Here is a 16,960-nt window from a genome sequence, read left to right as displayed (position 1 = left end):
TGGAATCAGAACTTGAGGGGAAGGAAGGAAGGACGGCCTCTCTTCAAGAGTATGTTTCCTGGTTTGACTTGTAAATAACTACTCACTGACCTTTTCTAACTCTCATTAATCCCCCTCCACACAAAGCAACCAGTTACACCGGAGACTTGCATTTGACTTCCGTGTTACAAGTTGCATTTGTGAGTTGATGAGTTTGGCCTGATTGTACTTCTACTTACTACACAATTCCATGGGTTCAAGAGCTATGACTGCCTGTAACTTTAATCACCATGGGTGTGGGAGGAAACGTGAGACCAACTCAGCCTAAAAGGCCTTAAGTGATTTGCCTGTGCCTCTTAAAATGAACAAACGCCTGTGGTCTGAAGCCACAGAGAAGTTATTTTTACTCTTTAATTGCCACCAGTTTATTTCCCCTAGTTCTCATTAAATGTGATCTTTTTTATTTGATCTTTGGACATAAAAGATAAAGTTATATAAAGGCAGCTCAAAGAGGGGTGGAAAAAGGACTGTCCCTGTCATCACAAATCCCTGAACATGGCTGCATCTGCCAAACCATTTGGCTCCAACACATACGCTTAGCTCTTTCAATCCATTTTCCTGTTATAATTTGAATCCTCTGGGTTCCCCTTCTCCTCTCCTACATTGAGCCCACCTCCTGCCTAATGAAATGGAAAGATCTTAATGTTAGACTTTGGAGTGAGGTAAGCAGCTAGACAGGCAACCCAGGTTTTATTTGGAATCTAATGCCCATCACTTGAAGGTCTGATGGGAAGCAGTAGAGCATAGCAATTAGGAACTGTGTGGTCTCCCAGGGTGGAAAGTCTAGCCCAGCTCTACAACTTTGAGCAGTCATCTAAGCTCTTAAACCAAATGTTTCTTATCGGTAAGCTGGGGATAATAAAAGAAGCTACCTTGAAGAGTTGTCATTCAGGTTCAGTGAGATTATGAACATAAATGCATATGCACAGCCCAGTGCCCACACATAGTACATGATCTACAGTTGTTGGCTGCTATCATTTCTTCTGTTAATGAAATGATTGACAAGTGTAAGTCCCCTTTTGGAAGCTTCCTACCTGAGGAACAGGGTTTGATTGGGTCCTTGTCTGTCGAAAAGAGAACGAAAGGCTATGCTTCTCTGGGGCCCCAGCAGTCTACACTTTTGGTCTTCTGCCCATGTCCAAAGAATGTGTTGAAAACAAAAATTGGAGAGCAGGCCTGCAGAGATTAGTTCTCTCTCTCTCTCTCTCTTCTCTCTCTCTCTCTCTCTCTCTCTCTCTCTCTCTCTCTGCAATTCTATTTTTTCCTCTTTGGTGATTTATTTTGTATTATTATCCCTGGACTGCAAACAGGAATATGATGAGCACCTTGGCAGAAGCTGTGAGAAACAACTTTGACATGAACAGAGACCATTGGAATGCTAGGTGGCCAGGCAGATGCTCGCCTTCTGTCTCTAAACACTGTCATAGTGGCCACAGCAGCACAGTGGGGGCCACTAGGTTGTGTGGGGGGCCTGGTGCATGAAGTTTGGGTGCTCATGAGAACCCCCCTGGGTTATGGAGGTTGGAGGATAGGGTGTGTGGGAGATGCGCTCGTGCTCTGCATGCATGGCGTGGTGGCAGAGCACCCTTCCACAGTCGGCCACCCCTTCCTGGAAGAGGCAGGAATGTGTTGAAAACCTTTCTCAAGAGGAGAGAGGTGGAAACCCTGCCTGTCACTCGCCCTGCTGGGCATCTCACTCCCCAACCCATGTGTTTTCAAGTGAGAGTCGAACCTTAGTTTCTTCTCTTCTGCCAAGCACACATGTGGCAAAAGAAAGGAAATAAACAGGGACAATGTGGAAAGGCACTTTTGTTCTCAGGGGATCTCCGGGAGGACGAAAGCTTAGGGAGGCATGGACAGAGAACACGTTGGGTGATGCCAAGCTGAACCTCTCAACTCTGCCACTGTCTAGCCGTGTGGCCCTGGCAGCTAGCTGAGTTTCAGATTATTTTTATTTAAAAATATATTTTTATTGATTTCAGAGAGGGAAGGAGAGTGAGAGAGAGATAGAAACATCAATGATGAGAGAGAATCATTGATAGGCTGTCTCCTGCATGCCCCCTACTGGGGATCGAGCCCACAACCCACAGGTGCCCTTGACTGGAATCGAACTCAGGACCCTTCAGTTCACAGGCCGATGCTCTATCCACTGAACCAAACCAGCTGGGGCTGAGTTTCAGATTCTTTACCTTTAGAGTCGGCGTGACAGTAACTACCCAGTGGGTGAGATTGCTCCTCCGAGGACTCGGGTCAGTGGGCAGTGCCACGTTGTCACATGGTAGATGGAAAGAGTTTTGTTGTCTTGTGTCCCCTCTTCTCTATGGAGAATCTGGCCCCTGACTCAGCCACTTATCTTTCTGATTTTTGATCATTTCTCCTCTCTCATAGAGGAGAACTGATTAGATGGATTCTCACTGATGAGTTCATGGAACAGTTTTAAAATGAACCATATGTCTTCCGTGACACTGAATGCGATGGTGTAAGAGAAGGCTGCATTGCAGTCCTTTCAAGATTTTTGTTGTTTTTGTTTTATAAAAAGAATAACAGGTGTTCACAGTACAACACTGAAGTCATGTTGAAAAGAATAAAGGAGAAAATAGCAACCCCATGACATTCCACACCTGGACGCTTTTGCCTGTGTGTTTTCTGTCACTGGTGCGATTTCTGTAATGAGCCTGAAAGCACAGTCATGACCGTGCCGTGAGCTTTTTTATGGGTTGTCACAGAACCGAACAGGTTTGCCTTGATGTCACGGGTGGGCATACACATCAACCGAATACGAACTTCTTTCCTTGCATTTTCCCCTCATCCTCCAAAGAAATAGCTGTACTTTCCTTTAAGGACAGAGAACAAAATCTCACAACATACAGAGTCAACCTTCCGAGCATGAGCATGACTGTGTTTGTAACATCAAGAAGGGAGGCAGCAAAGTAACCTGTCTGAGGAAATGTTACTTCTCTGGCGTTTTCTGAATCGTATGACAAATCCCCTGGGGCCAGTTCTATTATAAATATGAGATAGCTCTCCTTACAAGGTCAAAATAATTCTAATGTCTATGAATTAAACTTTACTTGTGAGATGTGAAGGATTTAAAACTCTTATTTTATTTTGGTCTTTCACCCAGTTTAATATTTTTGATACACCATCCATTATCTAAGAACTTGAAAAGCTTTGTAAATGAATAAGAAATGACTAAAAATTAGCCACACACACCCCCTTTTTTTTTTCTTTTGGGAACCTTTCTTTTTTCTATAGAGAACCCACAATTCAGTTTTAGTCAGAGCAAAGAAAAAAGACACTTTTGATCACACTGGAAGAAACTCAGCCATAGGTTTGGAATCTGTACCCAAACTACACGTGCAATGAGGATCATATTCTGCGCATACAATTGATTTGCTGCTGCATTTGTCTAGTGTTTGTCTAATATCAACAGTTATAAACAGAGCAGTGCAACTAGTATTTGGAACAGTCCTTACAGTGTTGCAGTGCCAGGCACAACTTTCCACTTCTCTCCGCACCACGGGTTCTCTTTGCGTACCTGGGCCTCCTCTTCTTCAGTGAAGTCATTTTTGATATTGAAGGGCTTGCGAAGCTCTTCAGGGGTTTGCCCCTTGATCATATTGGCAACAGTCCTGCATGTAACATCAAGCAAACCTTTGATGTCTAAATAGTTTGCAGCCAGAATAAGTTCAAAAAGTGTTCCTTGGTCAACTTTGAGGAATTCTTGGTCCCAAACTGGAATATCATCTGTTCGCTTTTCTCTGTTCTCATCATCCTCAGGAGGAGGAGGGTCATCCTTGTGGTCGGTGCACCACTGAATGACCTTTTATAAAATATTGCTGCATTACCATTGGGTAGAGGAACTGACCCAGGTCATTATCACCTTCATCATCCATTCCCAAATCTTCTAACATGGTCTTGATAGTCACAGATTATTTGGCAATGTCAACATCAACTTCAAATTTCTCTCCATCAGAACGCTGCAACTTAATTGAAGGCATGATGCTGGGTCTCAAGGAGAGAGAGAGCAGGCCGGAGGCTGATGAGAGTTGGGCAGCGTTAGCAGAATCAAAAGAAAAAGGTGGAGAACAAAGCCACTTACAGCCTCTCTTAGGAACCTTTTTAAGCTTTGCTGATTTGTTTCTTCACAAATGTGGTTCAGCCATCCTGGCCTCATTTGGCATGAAAATGTAATACTTAACTAAAGTCTTTGTGATCAGCAAAATTTGCTATAATTAACTAATTGAATCTGTTTGGGCGCAAAATACTTTAATTATGAATCATATTACATTTTTATCTAGTTACCTTGATAACATGTGTTAAGTCCTAGAGTTGCTAGTTGACTTGTTCTTAAATCCTCTAATAATTGTTTATGTTATCCTTCCTTGGTGTGTTATGGATGGAGCAAATTCCAGTAAATAGGGAAACCGGATAGTGTGGAAACATTGATGTGGAATCATTGGAATAACGTTTGGATTGAAGCGGAGGCTCTCCCAAGGGGAACGTGTTGAGTGTGTGATCATGTCTCCTTTCTCATTTCTTACTTGCGCCCCCACTCCCAGCCTCGGTTGTCTTCTCTGCTTGTGTCTCTCATGCCCACTGAGAACTCCTCGCGGGATAGGCAGACTCCACCACCAAGGCTCCCTTGAGACTCCCAACAGTTGCTATCAAATCCACTGCCCCTGCTGACTGAGGCCACACTGAACAGGCCAGCATCGGGCAGCTGCGGGCAGAGCGAGGCCAGGAGATGGGCAGGGCTCTCTGCAACACACCAGGGAAAGAGCAGACCTCAAATATTTGGGGCTCTTGGATGAAACACCGAAAGGGGGCTTTTTCCTTAACTCAGACTCAAATCTTAGGTGAAATCATTGCAGGTAATTGTATCCTGCCAGCCAAGCAGGACCTTTAAGTCAGGGCAGGCACAGAGTTCACAGAAGTCCAAAGAATGAACGTGAACTGCTATGAAGCCCACACGTATACAGTTCACAGTCATTGAGGCGCTTTCTTATCTCCACTCCCCTTAATGCGGCGTAGTTCACTGGGGCAAAAGCACTCTTCACTTGTTGGGTTTGGGAAAGTGTCTGGGGACTCCCAGTCTATGAAATGTTCCTTTCTTTCCATGCAGTGGTTTTACAGCTGTAAGGAATTGAAGGAATGCCAGAGGATTCGCAGATGTGTTCTTCCTGCGGAGGTGCTGGGAGGTGGAGGTGGGAGGTGGAGGGTGGGTGGTGGAAAGTGGAAGGTGGGAGGTAGGTGGTGGGAGGTGGGAGGTGGTGCAGGAGAACATTGGACCTCGGAGAGCATAACAGGGCTGGATATACTGGTTTCCAGGTGGCCAGTGGCTTCCTTCCAGGAGATCACAGACTTTGTGGATGACCCACTTTGTGTTTTTCTTTAGAGAAAACTAGTCATTTATTATAAAGCAAAAGGAGAGATCCCAGCCAGGAGTCCAGACTTTACGTGTGTATATGAGAAAATGACATAATGATAACTGCTGCTCTATAATTAAAATCAAGTCAATCTTCCCTTGCTTCAAAGAACATACCTGAAGCATTTCTGTTTACATCTTGTAATGCTTATCCCAAATTGTCATGAGTGCTAGGGTCCTAAATCAAATAAGATGTTCGTTTTAATACGTGATATTCCTTTTTATTTTTCCTTTAGCAAACTCGAGTTTTAGGATGAATCTGTAATTAAGGTATTCTGTCACCAGATGGTAGTAGATGCCTCAGTTGTATCAACTATTAGACTTTAGCCCTTACGTGTCCAACCTTAAATTTCAAAATATCCCTACTCATTAGCGCGCTCTCACCCTCTCTCTTAAACTTCTGGCCTACTTAAACTTATGTTACTGCATCTAAATATACAGTGCACATGTATGTCTCTGGGTCCATGTCATTTCCCTGCCTGAGATGCTCTTGATTTCTACATGGATTTAAGCTGAAGGTACAACACAAGTTTCATCTAGGATTCTGTAGATGTTTCTTTAGTTTCTTCGATGTGCTTATTGTGTTTATTATTATTCAGCATGCATACTAGTTTGTACTATCACTGTCTCGCTAGGATTGGATTCTAGGTTCACTGGGAAATGGGGAATGCCTTTTCTACCCTTTTGTATTTCACTCAGCATCGCCCTGGAATGTTGGCTCTCAGGAAATGTTTCGTACTTCCCTTTCTAGCCTCTGTCTCCTCTCCATCCTCTCTGATCCACTGGTGACTTTTGCTATCCCCAATTCTAAGTCCCTCCTAAATCTTCATTCCCACACTTGGTTGCACACTTACAGTCAGAAGTGCAGCCATCTCTGTCCTTTCAGGGAAATGACTAGCCAGAGCAGGCAGAGCCGCTGGTCCACCTTTGATGCGCCAAGAACTGTCATTACTCCTTACTGCATGCGTCTTCTGCTGTGACTGCCAACGGTAGTCCCATCTCAGCATCTGCCTCTGCCTGTTCACAATTCACTTCTGAGCCACTGGGACATCCCAGGTTCGGTTCTATTCCTCAGCTCACATTTGACCTGGCCATCTTCTTATGCAGTAGTTTGATCCATAGATGTTTCCACATTGGTCTCTTGCAGTTGATCTTAGGACCTCAAATTGGCCTCCTCTCATGGAGAAAAAACTAACCTCCAACAGGCTGATTTTTAAAAATATATATTTTATTGATTTCAGAGAGGAAGGGAAAGGGAGACAGATAGAAACATCAATGATGAGAGAGGATCATTGATCAGCTGCTTCCTGCACATCCTACATTGAGGATCAAGCCTGCAACCTGGACATGTGCCCTGACCGGGAATTGAACCGTGACCTCCTGGTTCATAGGTTGACGTTCAACCACTGAGCAACACCAGCCAGGCCAGGCTGATCTTACCAAGGCTAGCTGACCCTCTGCCCTAGCATCACTCAGCGCTTTCACTGAGGGGTCATAGTCCTTCAGCTTTGTCTCTGCCCTGAGCCTTCTGTCTAGTTGCAACCCAAGCCTTTTTGTGGTTTCCCTTGAACCATTCATTCATTCTTCTTTACCTCAATCACAGGTAGTTTCCTCTCTGTTTGATCCACCAAAGTAACCCAAGAGGAAGGCCTTAAATTGCCTCCTAGATTCCTGGATTTCAGCTCAGAAAGGGCCCTAGCTAGTTAATCTAATTTTCATGGGGCTAAAGCAGGAAAAAAAGACATACATACACTTAGAAAGTATATGAGGATGCTTGAGGATTCATTTTTTCAAGACCCACATCCTCTCATGTTTAATTTTTTCATGTGAAAAAGAAGCATGTATGCATGGGACTGACAGAGGTCAGAGGGGAAAGGGATTGGAGAAGCTGGATGAAAGAAGGTGAAGAGATAACCAAAGAGCATATATGCATAGTCCATAGGCACAGACAACAGTGTGGTGATGGCCCGGGGGAGAGGGGCCGGGAGCTGAAGTGGAAGGAATGGGGGACATCTATTATAGTGTCAACAATGAAAAAAAAAAAAATCTTTTAAAAAGCAGAAACAAAGAAAACTGTACTTATTTTAATCTTTGAGGAGAGTTTAGGTCAACTGTACAATTAACCAACCCAAATGTTAGGGGGAGCATGGTACACTGTCACTTCTGACATAATCCGTTTGGAGGTGTTCCCAAAGCCACTCTGAGGGTCAGTGATTTTCTAGAAGGACTCACAGAATTTACGGAACATTGCCTCACTCATGGCATTGCTCTGTTATAGGGAAAGCATCCAGGTGAACATCCAAAGAGACCCATAGGGCCGAGTCCAGGAGGGGTCCGCACCTGGAGCTCCCGCTGTCTCCTGTGGAGTCAGGGACAGTGTTAACTCCTCTGGGTTACACTGTGTGACACTGTTCATGGGGTATTTCCAATCAGGGATGTTCACCTGAGACTTTGGTGTACAGAGATTTTATTGGGACTTGATCTCAGGCTGCCTGTGTGGTTGACATTTAGTTCCCAGCCCCTCCTGGAGGTTGTGTTAATGCCTTTAATTTCCAACCTCTCTATTGGATGTTAGCACTATTGCCTGTGGCCCAAAGCCCGCATAATAAATCATATTGTTAGAATGGGCCAGAGCCTCCAGGCAAAAACGTCACTCCAGTTAAGACAGTCCAGGGGCACACAGATCACCCGCCATGAGCCAAAGGCCAAGGCCAGCCTCTCTCTGGGCAAGGTTAATTCTTCACCACTCAAGCTGCCTGGCTCAAGGTTAATGTAATTTCAGTTTGGTTTTAATTTTAGCTTAGAGTTTATTTCCAGCATAAACTTTTCTAGAATCCTGCAGTGTTCCCCTCAGAAAATTGCATTCTTGGATGCAATTAGATGAGGCTTTTAAACACAGATTTGAATAAGTGTCATTGTCACAGGTAAAATACTAATTATTTTGTAGCATCTCTCTTGGCTGCTTAGGGGACTTCTTGATTACTTCTTAGTAAGCCGGAGGCGGTCTGTGTAACTTCATTACATTTTAGTTATTTATGAGTATAAAACCCTTTTCATCCATGAGAGCGAGGCTGACACCAGTAGTGTTTTCCTCATTTCATTACACTGTTCACAGCTAATGGGGGCACCAAGAGGTGAGGAGACTCATTCCAGGCCACCCATGGGGCCCGAGCAACCAGCCTGACAGGACACCTGCTCTCCGGTCTCTGTCAGAGAACTTGGCAAGAGCTGCCGGAGTCTACCGCTGTCCACTCAGGTTTTTAAATACCCTGCTTCTGCCATGAGCGTTCAGAGGAGGATTTTAAAAATCATCTAATGCACTCCTTTGACAACTTCCAACTGAGCACTTGTTATGTGACAGGTACCATTGCAGGTGTGTCGATTTGGGACTGAACAAGAGAGACAAAAGCTCTTCCTCTGGGAGCTCACAGTCTATGTGGGCAGACAACTCTAATTAAGAAACAAGGCCACTGCCAACTGTGAGAGGGGTCATATGGTGATGTGATAGGTGGGCTGGGAGCAACCAACTTGAATTAGGTGGATAGCAAAAGCCTTCATGAGGAGCTCAACTTTGAGTGCAACCCACTGTGCATGGGAAGGACTGGTGAGGAGGCCTGTCTGGGGCAGGCAGAAGGGCAAGCCTGATGCTGGAAAGGGTGTGGGCTGTGTGAAGACCAGAAACGAGGCTGAAGTGACTGACACTTTCAGAAATTGATGGGTGTTCTGCCAGCAACCATATGAGCTGGGAAGCAGATCTTCCCCAGTTGGGGTTCATATGGGATCACAGCCCCAGCCTACACCTTTATTGTAGCCTCGATGAGTCCCAGAGTAGAGGCCATGCTTGGACTCCTGACCACAGAAACTAACATAAAAGTATGTTGTTTTACACCACTGATTCATTATTAAGGCCACTAAACCTATTACACAGTAATAGATCACTGTTTTACATAGAAATCAATTTTGGCTTATCTTTAGTTTTGTTGTCCATTAAATATTGACAGAAAGCGAAATGTGAGCACTTTGCTTTCCCCTACTCCCCAACCATTTTTATTTATCATTTTGTATCATTTGATGTAACTCCACCAAGTCTGCATTACCTGTCCCTACTATGAGGTCCCATGGCACTCTGTACTTCCCTTATTGTCCCAGGCATTAAAAATGTGTTGTAAATGTTTGCCTTTTAAAATCTCTATCACCACAAAGCTATAGCCTCCTTGAAACCCATATGTTTCATTCATTTTATATACCCAGCACCTAAGGTGGTGCATGACATGTTTTCTGGTTCTCAAAAGATATACGTTGAATGACTAAACAGGAAAAAATATGAATTAATGAAGTAAAAATATTTTTTAACAAAGCTATGGGTAGAGTGGTACAAAATGAGTGTGACATAGTTGTTGAGCAGACTTGGGAAACTGAGATAAATTTTGAGCTCTTCCACGTCCAAGTTGAGAGTGCTGTGGGACAAGGTAGTTCACCTGGGGACACCCGGATGCCCCATGGGTCAAAGGGAGTGATGAGAGGACCAAGTGCCCTGAGATTTGTGGTGAGGATTATAGGAGGCACTCCATGTGGTATGGACTCCAGGCCTGGAACATGGTAGCTACTCAGTCAAAGGCAGTTTTATTATTAATACTAGAGGCCTGGTGCATGGATTCATGCACCAGTGGGGTCCCTCAGCCTGGCTTGCGCCCTCTTGCGATCCAGGACCTCTGGGGGAATGTCAGAGAGCCAGTTTTGGCCTGATCCCCACAGGCGAAGCCGAGGGACCCTACAGGTGCATGAATCCATGCACCAGGCCTCTAGTATGCATATAAGATCTTTGGTTAATCTTTTCCTGCCCTTCCCCTCCTCCCTTCCCTCTGAGATTCATCAGTCTGTCCCATGTTTCTATGCCTGTGCATTGAGCATCTGCCCCCTGGTGGTCATTGCGCATCATAGCTCCTGGTTGAATGGTTGGATGGTCGCTTAGGCTTTTATATATATAGATTATTTTGTTGCCAGATGGGAGGGGGCTGGGTGAGAAAGGTGAAGGAATTAATAAGTACAAATTAGTAGTTACAAAATAGTCATGGGGATGTAAAATACAGCATAGGTAATATAGTCCATAATATCGTAATAACTATCTATGGTGTCATGTGGGTGGGTACTAGACATGGGGGTGGGGTGGGAATCACTTCATAAATTATAAATGTCTAATTACTAAGTTGGGGAATAAGTGGCAGTGGCCACGGGAAAGGGATCTAACACCTCAGAACTTCCATGGTTTTCATTGTGAAATAGAGAATAGTGTCCCCAATATGTGGCTCATGTTGCTGGAGGAGGTTTGTTTTGTGAAACCCACATGGAATGACCAAGGAGCCCACTTCCTCGGGCCACATCGCCAGCGAGTCTAGGGGCACTCATGAGGACAGGCCTGAGCCCTGTGGTTTCAGGTTGTCCTTTGGACAGTCCGGGAACACATTAGGGTGCCAGAGCTCCCCAGTGTCAAAGAAACCCGGGGCGGAGTGTCCACAGAGATGGCCCTGTGTGGGCTGGCTCCCATCAGGCCACAGATAGACCTGTTGGAACCTGGCTGGGTCATGAGTATAGTGCTATGACTCAGTGAACACAGCAGCTCGTGAAACTCGCTGGGGTCCTGGCAGCATCACGGGCTTCTCCAAGGTGGCACTCTGGCCCTTACTGCTCTGGGGCACCGACGGGCTTCGGTCCAGAGCTCGGAGCTGTGCTGTTTGGTGGCCATCCAGGACTCCTTGACTGGTTCCAATCAAGCTGGCACAAATTACAGTTGTTGGAGAGTGCAAATCCGAAGCAGGGGGAGCCCTTGTGTTCTTGGATCTTCCTACGCACTGTTCTCTATTTACTGGAAATCTAATATTCCATCTCATTTTTCTTCTGCCCGGGCAAGTTTCAGGGGCGTAGGCCTTCACACACTGGCTTTTGGAGGAGGCAGTGTCAGCCAGGGACCAAATATTTAGGAGTGCGTATGTGTTAAAAAAATCAAGAAAGAAAAGAAAAAAAAAAAAAAAAAAAACACTGAGCAGGGGGCAGTTTCTATTAAGAAAGAAAATGCTGAATTATTTTTTATATCTACAGGCCTCATTTCTAGGCTAAGAGTCAATTACCCTTGTCTAAGTCAATGAAATCAATCAATAATAAATGAAGGCCCTGATCGGATAGGTCAGTTGGTTAGAGCATTGTCCCAGTATGCCAAGATTGCAGGTTCAATCCCTAGTCAGGACACATTCAAGAATCAACCAACAAATAAGTGGAACAACAAAATCAATGTCCCTCCCTCTAAAAGTCAATAAAAATAATAATAAATTAAAATAGGTATATATTACCTATTACAAAAACAAACAAACAAACAAAAAACCAGATTATTTTATAGTCACAATTGATTGCTTGACTAAACAATTCAGCAGGCACTGCTGCAGGTGTTGGAGCCATGGCTGTGAGTCGTTAACTGAGTCCCCTGGCTCCAGAGCGTGAGTGCCGGCCAGTGGTGAGACAGAGTGTAGACAGAGAAACTGCTAGGGAGGAGGCTTCCTGGAAGGGGTGACTTCCTACGCTGAAGCCCAAGCCAGATGTAGGGTTTAGTGGCACAAACAGAAGAGTAGGGTGTTGGGGAAGAGATAAGGGAAAAATTCCAGCCATAGAAGATTGCACATTCAAAGCTATGGAGGCCAGAGAGAGCCTGGTACAGTTTACAGAAAACTATCCCATGGAGGGGTGTGAGTCAGGAGACAGAGGGCCACACCCACATCATGACAGTTTATGCCCCAACACCCATCGGACAGGAAGGGGGGACACTGTAGTGTCTTTCAACCATTACCTGGGAGCTGGGTATACTGGGCAGTGCTTGAGTAATGCTGAGATTTTTCATTCATTCATCTCGTTTTTATACACTCTACGCGTGAGGTCCAGGTTCCGAAACTTCAGCAGGAATCAGAATCATGGAGAGGCCGATCCAGTGGGTCTGCGGTGGGGCCTGAAATGTGTATCTCTGACAAGTTCAAGGTGATGCCGGGGTCGGGATCCACCCCTGGAGAACCTCTGCAGCAGGTGAAGGAGTTCTAAGAAGAACTGTTAGTGGTCCCCAGGGACTCACTCCTCGGAGACTTTGTCCCCTCAAAGACTTTCTCTTTGCTGACAGGGCTTTCATTTCTTGAGTCCTGTACAGTCAACCTCCAAACAGCGACTACAATGTAGACTGGGTCCGTGGGTGCAGGGATCAGGAGCTAAGCATATGCCCACCTAGACCCCCATGGTCATTGGTGCTCAGTGGCATTTTCTTGGCGTGTAAAGTATAGGCACCAAAGCAAACCGTTTTATGTCTTTTTTGTAAGCCAGAGGTATGGGCCTTACTGCTTCTTCGTAAGGCCAGACCAGCAGAAGTATGGCCTCGTTCGACTGGGTCATTTGTGGGCCAGAGATAGAATCCGGAGTCCAAGTTCTCCTGGTCACTGAAATTCTTCTCACAGGGAGCCACCCTGGTCACATTGGTTGATTGATTGATTGATTGATTGATTGGTTGAATGAATATATTTTTATTGATTTCACAGAGGAAGGAGAGGGAGAGAGAGATAAAAACATCAATGGTCAGAGAGAATCATTGATTAGCTGCCTCCTGCACTCCCCACACTGGGGATCGAGCCCACAACCTGGGCATGTGCCCTGACCAGGAGTCGAACCATGACCTCCTGGTTCACAGATTGACACTCAACCACTGAGCTATGATGGCCGGGCCACCCTGGTCACTTTTAGATGAGTGACTGGGACCCACCAAGTGTGGGAGGAGAGAGCATTGGATACAAGGCAGCTAAGTTGCTGGACCACAGGGAGCCTGGGGTTCCTGTATGGGTAGAGGCAGAGTTGCCCAAATCCTTTCCCGGCCACAAACAGGACCAGAGCCCGGGGCCAGGACAGTGCGCCCAGAGCGGACAGGATGTATCTGTAAAAATCTGCTTCCTTCCACTGGCTTCAGGCTTTCAAAGAGTCTGGCCACTGAGCATAGAGAGTAGAGAAATAAATGCTTTGCAAGGAAACGGGAAATGTGGTGACGATACTGGAATTAATAGTTCTTTTCACATGAAAGAGCTGCTCTCTATGATCTTTATTTACTGTCTTACCTAGAGTTTGGAGTTTGAAAAAAGGGAGAGAGGGCGAGCTGGTTTCTTCATTGTATCCCAAGCCAATGGCCCATGTGTGAGCGCGAAGGTAGGATCATTGGAGCTGCTCAAAGAATATGGGCCAGGAGACCTTTCAGAACCCCTGAAAGCTTTTCCATATGCAAAGGAAACCAGGAAATTGGAGTCTTCGCTTTGTCTCTGCCATCAAAGCCAGGGAGGAGAGATATTAAGCAGATACTGACCCGTCCTTCTGTGGCCACCCTTAGGATTTATTGACCTGGAAAGCAAGCAAGGCCTGCAGGACGGCCCAGGGTGGTATTTAATGCTGGAGGAGTAGAAAAATTCAGCTTCAGAGGCCGACTGAAAGCAGCGGGCTGCATGACTGCAGATAATGAGCAATAGAGAGTAATGAGCACCATTAGCCAGCGTTGATTGATTGACATGCATTATGCCCCTGAAACCAGGAAGCCTAACTCTACCTTACACTGTTAATAATAATGGGTCAGGGCTTATGCATTTGAGTGCTCGCTATGTGCTAGGTGGCAGCTAAGGGCTTTACTTGCATATATTGTTTCATTTATGTGGATGAGGAACCCGAGCCTGAAGGAGTGAAGCATATCACCCAAGGTCACCAGGCAAGAAAGAGGCAGAGCCAGGATTTGAAACCATTAAATCTGTTTGATCCAGAGCTTGTGTTTTTTACCATGACCACCATCATCTGGTAATAGCTCCCCTTACTAAGCCATCTCTAACCCTAAATTTTCTCCGTTTCCTAAAATGAGCTAAAACACTCAGATTTTGCAAATGTTCCATGTACAGTTGACCCTTGGATAATGTGTTTGAAGTGCAGATTTTTTTTTTTTCAGTAAATACAGTCAGCCCAGCTGGCGTTGCTCAGTGTTTGAGCATTGACCTATGAACCAGGAGGTCATGGTTCAATTCCTGGTCAGGGCACATGCCGGGTTGTGGCTTAACCCCCAGTAGGGGGCGTGCAGGGTGCAGCCAGTCAATGATTCTCTCATCATTGATGCTTCTATCTCTCTCTCCTTCTCCCTTCCTCTCTGAAATCAATAAAATAAGCATGGATGTCGAGAGAATGAACTGTGCCCTTCTGTTCGGTTAATGTCCAGCTACTGAACATCGATCTTGGGACCTAAGTGGACCTGGCGTTTTTGTTCTTTACCCTACATGTTTCCCATAACCACATGTTTTGAAACTCGGTATTCTACCCCTCTGTCTTCCAGTCTATGCCTCTTGATCCCCAGTGTGTATTCCTTTGAGTCTAATATAAGATTGTTTTCTTCTGAATTTAAACTCTGAGCAATCCCTCCCCTCTCCCCCCACCCCAACATCATATACATGCGAAGCTAGCCATTCTCCTGTTCCTCCTCCAGGCAGAGGGGGAACACACCTCCTTGTCCTCATTTGGACTTGCCTAAGAGAGGTCTGGGAGACAGGATCAATCTGGGCTTTGTTCTTCTTCCCTCTAGACCAGTGGTTCTCAACCTTTCTAATGCCGCGACCCTTTAGTACAGTTCCTCATGTTGTGGTGACCCCCAACCATAAAATTATTTTCATTGCTACTTCATAACTGTAATTTGGCTACTGTTATGAATCGTAATGTAAATATCTGTGTTTTCCGATGGTCTTAGGCGACCCCGCTAGCGGTTCTCAACCCTTAGCTGCCACCTAGCACATAGCAAGCACTCAAATGCATAAGCCCTGAACCACAGGTTGAGAACCGCTAGCGGGGTCGTCTAAGACCATCGGAAAACACAGATATTTACATTACAATTCATAACAGTAGCCAAATTACAGTTATGAAGTAGCAACGAAAATAATTTTATGGTTGGGGGTCACCACAACATGAGGAACTGTATTAAAGGGTCGCGGCATTAGAAAGGTTGAGAACCACTGCTCTAGACAGCAGTGGAAGGAAACTAAAAGCACCTGAGACCTGTCCAAGTCAATCATATTTATGCTTATAAACCAAGTTCGCCATAGAGGGCCAATTGGTTGTGTGTGGACTCACCCATGATGAGAACAGTTTGATCTCTGACTGGTGAGCCCAGTTGTATTTTGAGGGGAAGATGAAGTATTTTCAACATGTGGATTCCTCGGTGAACATGAAATTCATCCTTTTTTGACTTATGGACCACGAGACAATTTCATATGCAAAGTGCACATGTACTTGACAGTCCTAGTTAAGAAAGGTGGTTGTGTTCCTTCCAGAGCATCTATCTGCTTGGAAGTGAGTATATTAACTATCTTTTATTTGAGTTGGGGACACTGTTTCATTTGAGCTAACAGTGCCCTTGAGCTGAGGGAGCATTGAAACAACTTTTACTGCTGCCTTTTAGTGGATTAAGGAAGTGGAATGAACAGGTCACATCACCCATTTTCTCCAGGTGACCCAGACTATGAGAGATAAGTAAGCATTGGGTTGATGCTCAGGCCTGCAGTGTCCCAGCTCCCAAAGTCTACCTTCCAGGTGGTATTATTGACTCTGGTCAATATAATAACCTATGTAGACCCGGTACCAGGTGCCACAAGACCATGTACCCAAAGCTTATGCCATATAGGGGGCTCATCTCAGGCCTAGGTGGAACTAAATAATGCAGTCCTTGGTGTGGCTCTCCCGGGGACAACCCCACACATTTACAGGAAAAACTGCTACCCTAGGAAGGGGATGCTATGTTCCCTGTGCTCTTCTTGGTCCATATTTTTATTAGGAAAGATCTGGAGCCTTTTCTGCTTGAAACCTCCTAGGCATAATTAGGCGTGATTGACTTTGTCCAGTATTTCACACCCTCTTCAACCAGTTGCACCTCTATTCCTTTAGCCTGTCTAAGAATGTATGCACATATCTCTCTTCCATTTACTGGTCCTATGATTGGGTCACTCCCTGAGCTTTTGTTGTTTGTGAAATGGGGTGAGTGAGCACTATGCTCTGGGTGGTTGTTAGAACCCAGTGAGACAAGGAGTATAAAACACCTGGGCACATTGCGCATGTGTAGATTGGCTCAGCCGGCATTGCTCACCTCTCCTGCCTTTCTCCCTCGCAGATGAAGTCTGAATCCTCATCCCCACAAGCCTGCACTACACCATAGACCACTTCACTGATTTGGTTGTCAACCAACCTACCTAGCTTCTTGTTGTGGTCATTGATGGGGATTTACGTCTTCTGTCACTGTTTATCCTTTTTTCAGCTCATTTGCCATCTTCTCAACTAGAGGGAGTAAATGTCACAAAGTGGAGGACTATGTCACGGTTACATTTCACGTCTTCTGACATGACCTTCCTTGCGTTGGAGGCTCCTAGTAATTGATTCAGTGCAAGAGAGGTTCATCATGATTAGAAT

General features: G+C 45.3%; 1 protein-coding gene and 1 pseudogene across 2 annotated transcripts in view; one reads left to right on the top strand and one right to left on the bottom strand.

Moving 5' to 3' along the window:
• BMPER (BMP binding endothelial regulator) overlaps positions 1 to 16,960 on the top strand; it is a 201,582-nt gene that overhangs the window by 147,989 nt on the left and 36,633 nt on the right. The gene's annotated exons all lie outside the window — the stretch shown is intronic.
• Positions 3,512 to 4,040, bottom strand: LOC103293973 (S-phase kinase-associated protein 1-like; annotated as a pseudogene).

The sequence above is a fragment of the Eptesicus fuscus genome, chromosome 14 (assembly GCF_027574615.1).
Source record: "Eptesicus fuscus isolate TK198812 chromosome 14, DD_ASM_mEF_20220401, whole genome shotgun sequence".
In the NCBI taxonomy this organism is placed as follows: domain Eukaryota; kingdom Metazoa; phylum Chordata; class Mammalia; order Chiroptera; family Vespertilionidae; genus Eptesicus; species Eptesicus fuscus.
The sequence above is the reverse complement of the archived record's forward strand: the minus strand, read 5'-3'. Positions and strand labels throughout refer to the sequence as shown.